Source organism: Triticum dicoccoides, chromosome 6A (assembly GCF_002162155.2).
Source record: "Triticum dicoccoides isolate Atlit2015 ecotype Zavitan chromosome 6A, WEW_v2.0, whole genome shotgun sequence".
In the NCBI taxonomy this organism is placed as follows: Eukaryota; Viridiplantae; Streptophyta; class Magnoliopsida; order Poales; family Poaceae; genus Triticum; species Triticum dicoccoides.
Window position 1 is genome coordinate 623,739,828 of NC_041390.1, and position 6,166 is coordinate 623,745,993.

The following is a 6,166-nucleotide window of genomic DNA, read 5'->3' on the forward strand; positions in this document are numbered from 1 at the left end:
TTGAGTCTAGAAAAAAATGTTTTGAGTCATTTAGGAATTATATATCTGAGAGTTTAGGAATTCTTTTTACTCCCCAGTCTCCTCATCGCTCTGGTAAGGCATCCTGGCGTAGAGTTTTGACTCTTCTCTTCTCAAATTTCATTAAAAAAATTTAGGATCACGCGGGTATCTTGGAATCGTTCCGATGGTTTTGTGACGAGAACATTATTCTTGGTGCCTCCTATGTTTAGGGGTTGTGGCAGTGTCCCGGGGAGTTGAGCTCCGAGGTGTTGTCGTCACAATTTTATCGTTGCAGTTCTGGAATACCTGAGTTTAGTACGCCGACATCGAAAATCTCTTTTATGCAGTTCGTTGGTGAGATAACCTCGACGCCACCCAGTACTGGGGCGGGAGTTCGGGAGTATCGCCATAACTTGTATAACGGATGCCTTTCGAAGGTTGAGGTAGACGGTTTCTGAAGTTTTTCTCAGTTATGTGTTAAAGGATGGATACAGCTGGATGTAGGAATTGCTAGATTTGGGTGAGATATTATGCTTCCCCTGTATCCCCAACACCTGATTGCATAACCGGAAAGGTTCGGGAGTTTCATGGGTGGGAATTCTTGTAGCTCTAGTTCTTCTTCCACGGATATTTGGTTTGAGATTGGGATTTCTTACCGAGTATTCGTTCTTGATCCTACCTTGTTGATTTATTTCTCTACCTAAATTCTAAGTGGCTTCTCAATTTATGGATATGTGACCATTTCAAGTGGAATGCATTCGTTCTTATGTTTGGATGTGAAGACTATATGTTGCAATTTCAACCCGTTCGATTCAGCTTCATTTTATCTATCAATGTGCTAACGGTTGTCACCCTCTTCAGGATGGCTCCCGCTAAGAGCACCAACCAGAATCAGAATCAAGATCCGCCACCACCTCCTCCTCCTTCGGAGGCATGGCAAGCTGCGATGGCCGCAACCAATGCAAACACACAGTTGATCATGCAAATTCTTCAAGAGCGCAATCAAGCGAACCAAGGCAACCAAGGCAACAATCAGAATCACTTTGCTACACCCAACCAGTTCCTTGCTAACAGGCCAAAGACTTTCAGCAATTGTGTTGAGGCAACTGATGCTGATGATTGGCTCGTGGATCTGTGCAAGCATTTCTAGTGCAGTAACGTCAGGCCTGAGGACTTCGTCAAGTTCGCTTCCTTCCAACTCAAAGACCAAGCTGCAGAATGGTTCCAGCAGTACAAGGATTCCAGAGGAGGCCGTGTGATTACCTGGGATGAATTCCGTCAAGACTTCAAAGCTCATCATATTCCTCAGAGCGTGGTTGAGAGCAAGCGTGAGGAATTCCGCAACCTGAAGCAAGGCTCTTTGTCTGTCTATGACTACAACAAGTTGTTTCAGAAGCTCGCCCGCTTTGCTAAGCAGGACGTCCCTGGCAAGAAGAGCATGATATATCAGTTCAGGGGTGGTCTCAGAGAAGAAATTCAGCTAGCTCTTGTTCTCTTTGAGCCCTTGAGGTACAATGAGTTCTACAACATGGCATTGAAGCAAGAGGCCGCTCAACTGAGGTGTGATGCTTCCAAGAAGCGAGTCAGAGATGCTACTCCTTCTTCCTCTACTCAAGTGGCCAAGAAGCAGAAGTATTGGCTTCCTCCTCCTCCGTTCCGTCCGTCGTATCAGCAGAAGAGCAAAGGTGGCAGTGGATCTTCCCACCCACCCAACCCTGGCTTTCAGAACAAGACTTCGTCTCAAGCTCCAAGATCGAGTGCTCCGTATCACCGTCCGCTTTCAGAGGTCACGTGCAACAAGTGCCAACAGAAGGGTCACTATGTCAACAAATGCTTCAACCAGAGGCGTCTTCCTCCTCCTCCTCCTGTGAGATCGGCAAGTACAGTTGTGGTCAAGCATAATCCCAAGCACGCCAAGGTCAACTTGATGAACGCAGCTCAGGCAGAGGACTCGTCAGATGTCATCATGGGTAACCTTCCTATTAATGATGTTCCTGCAAAAGTTCTTTTTGACACTGGTGCATCGCATTGTTTCATCTCGAAACCTTTTGCATCTAAGCATGAGTTGATTTCCCAAGTTATGCATACACCGTTAGCAGTTGTCTCTCCGGGTAGATTTTGCTCGCTAACCACGAGATCCCGGATATTTCTATCATGTTGGGTGACTTCAAGTTTCTGGCTTCTCCAATGGTTCTTGGTAACTCGGATATTGATCTTATTCTCGGGTGGATTGGCTTTCTAAGCACAAGGCTCAGCTTGATTGTGCAGCCAGGCAGATTCAATTGACTCATTCGTCTGAGGATGTAATTGTCTTTGCCGCTCGGGATAATACTATTCGTCTGTTTTCTCTCAATGACAAGGGTGAACTGGATGCCATCTCGCAAATTCCAGTCATTTGCGAGTATCAAGACGTCTTTCCAGTAGAGCTTCCAGGAATGCCTCCGCACCGGCCAGTTGAATTCGTCATTGATCTTGAGCCCGGTACGGAACCTGTTTGCAAGCGTCCTTACAAGCTCGGACCTGAAGAGTTGATGGAGCTGAAGAAGAAACTTGATATTCAAGAGAGAATGGGTCTCATCCGGCCTAGTTCTTCTCCGTGGGGTTGTGGTGTTCTTTTTGTGAAGAAGAAGGATGGAACGGACCGACTTTGTGTTGACTACCGTCCATTGAACAAGAAGACCATCAAGAACAAGTACCCACTTCCCAACATCAACGATCTGTTCAAACAACTCAAAGGTGCCCAAGTATTCTCCAAGCTTGATCTACGTATGGGTTATCATCAGATTCTAATCCGTGAGCAAGATATTCCCAAGACAGCTTTCAGGACAAGCTTTGGTTCATATGAATACACTGTCATGTCTTTTGGCCTCGTTAACGCTCCTCCGACTTTCTCTCGCATGATGAACTTCATCTTTGACGCCTACACCAATGACTTCGTTTTGGTCTATCTCGACGACATTCTGGTGTTTTCGAAGAACAAGGAAAATCATGCCAAGCACTTGCGTTTGGTACTCGATAAGCTCAGGGAACACAAGTTCTACGCCAAGTTCTCCAAGTGCGAATTTTGGCTCGATGAGGTTCTTTATCTTGGTCATATCATCTCTGCCAAGGGCATTGCGGTGAATCCTGAGAAGGTGTCTGCAATTGTGAATTGGGAACCACCTCAGAACGTGAAGCAACTCCGTAGCTTCCTCGGTCTCGCAAGCTACTGTCGAAGATTCGTTGAAAACTTTTCTAAGATCGCGAAGCCTCTCTCAAATCTTCTCCAGAAGCACGTCAAGTACGTTTGGTCTCCGGAGTGTGACATTGCTTTCAACACTTTGAAAGAGAAATTGGTCACTACTCCAGTTCTGACTCCTCCTGATGAATCCAAGCCGTACGAGGTCTTTTGTGATGCCTCTCTCCAAGGTCTTGGCGCAGTGTTGATGCAAGAGAAGAAAGTTGTGGCTTATACCTCTCGCCAGTTGAAGCCCAACGAGAAGAACTACCCCACTCATGATCTCGAGTTGGCGGCAGTTGTGCATGCTCTTTTGACTTGGAGACATCTCTTATTGGGAAGAAAAGTGGACATTTTCACTGATCACAAGAGTCTCAAGTACATCTTCACTCAGCCTAATCTCAACCTCAGGCAAACTCGATGGGTCGAAATGATTCAAGAGTATAATCCGAGTATCGAGTATACTCCAGGCAAGGCCAATGTGATTGCTAACGCATTGAGCAGGAAGGCTTATTGCAACAGTCTGATTCTCAAGCCTTATCAACCCGAGCTTTGTGAAGCTTTCTGCAAACTTAATCTGCAAGTTGTTCCTCAAGGTTTCCTCGCCAACCTTCAAGTCTCTCCTACCTTGGAAGACCAGATTCGCCAAGCCCAGCTTCTGGATGCTATGGTGAAGAAGGTGAAGATTGAGATTGCCAAGAGTCAACCCAAGTACAAGTGCTACCGCCTTGATGATAAGGACACTCTCTTCTTCGAGGATCATATTGTTGTGCCCAAAGGTGACCTTCGTAAAGTTATCATGAACGAGGCTCAAAATTCTCTCCTCTCCATCCACCCTGGGAGCACGAAGATGTATCAGGACCTCAAGCAGGCTTATTGGTGGACTCGAATGAAGCGCGAGATTGCTCAGTTCGTGAATGAATGTGATGTCTGCAGAAGAGTGAAGGCAGAACACCAAAGGCCAGCTGGTCTCCTCCAACCTCTTGCCATTCCAGAATGGAAGTTTGACCACATTGAGATGGACTTCGTGACGGGGTTTCCAAAGTCCAAGCATGGCAATGATGCCATATTCGTGGTCATCGACAAACTCACTAAAGTGGCTCACTTTCTGCCTATCAAAGAGTCAATCACTGCAGCTCAATTGGCGGAACTCTATACCTCTCGAATTGTCTCTCTGCACGGTATTCCACAAGTGATCTCTTCAGATCGCGGCAGCATCTTTACCTCCAAGTTTTGGGAATCTTTCCAGAAGGCCATGGGCACCAACATCCGCTTCAGCACAGCTTTCCATCCGCAAACAAGCGGTCAAGTTGAGCGTGTCAACCAGATTCTTGAAGATATGCTCAGAGCTTGTGTGATCTCCTTCGGCATGAAGTGGGAGGATTGTCTTCCTTATGCTGAATTCTCCTACAACAATAGTTTTCAAGCAAGTTCGGGCAAGGCCCCATTTGAAATTCTGTATGGCAGGAAGTGCCTTACCCCTCTCAACTGGTCTGAAACCGGCGAACGTCAGCTTTTGGGTAATGAGTTAATCACAGAGGCAGAGGAAATGTGCAAAGTCATTCGAGATAACCTCAAAGCAGCCCAATCCCGCCAGAAGAGCTACTATGATGGTAAGCACCATGATTTGGCTTTCGAGATCGGAGATCATGTTTACCTCCGTGTCTCTCCTATGAAAGGTACTCGTCGCTTCGATATCAAAGGGAAGCTTGCCCCTAGATACGTGGGACCTTTCAAGACCGTCAGCAAGAGAGGCGATCTCGCCTATCAACTCGAGCTTCCTTCAAACTTTGCAAATGTTCATGACGTGTTCCATGTCTCTCAGCTCCGAAAGTGCTTCAAGACTCCTGACCGCACCGTCAACTTCGAAGACATTGAGCTCCAAGAAGATCTCTCTTATCGTGAGCACCCCGTTGCTATTCTTGAAGAGACTGAACGCAAGACTCGCAACAAGTCAATCAAATTCCTCAAAGTCAAGTGTTCACACCATTCCGACCGTGAAGCTACCTGGGAACGCGAGGATCACCTCCGTTCTGAGTACCCGGCGTTCTTTCAGTCCTAGATCTCGGGACGAGATCCTTTCGTAGTGGTGGAGTGTTGTAACACCCCGGATATGTTTTTCCCAATATGTACTCCAACTCTTGTCGTTTCCGGCCTTAAGTTATTTTATTTTCTCGGGTTCGGGTTTTTGTCTCCATGTGTTTTTGTCGTTGTCATGCATCTCATATCATGTCATCATGTGCATTGCATTTGCGTACGTGTTCATCTCATGCATTCGAGCATTTTCCCCGTTGTCCGTTTTGCATTCCGGCGCTTCGTTCTCCTCCGGTGGTCATTTCTACCTTTCTTTCATGTGTGGGGATTAAACATTTCCGGATTGGACCGAGACTTGCCAAGCGGCCTTGGTTTACTACCGGTAGACCGTCTGTCAAATTTCGTACCATTTGGACTTCGTTTGATGCTCCAACGGTTAACCGAGGGACCGAAAAGGCCTCGTGTGTGTTGCAGCCCAACACCCCTCCATTTTGTCCCAAAACCCACCAAAAACCTCTCCATCATCTAGAGCGTTCGATCATGATCGCGTGGCCGAAAACAACACCTCATTTGGACTCTCCTAGCTCCTCCTATGCCTATATAAAGAAACCCCCATTTCAATTCCTGGATCTTCTTCCCCTAACCTAGCTCCTCTTCCATCGCGCCGCGCCGGACATGTCCGCTGCCGGCCGGACATTTTGCCGCCGCCGCCCTCGCCCAGTAGGAGGCCGCCACCTGTCCCACGCCGCTCTCCGACCGCCATGGCCCGCCGAGCCCGCTCGGGGCCCCCGCGGCCCAGGGAGCCGCCGCCCGCGCCTACCTCCATTGCGCGCCGCCCGAGGCCCGTGCCTCGCCTCGCGCCACCGTGACGAACGCCGGCCGCCTCCGCCTCCGCCGCCCGGTAGTCGCCGCCCC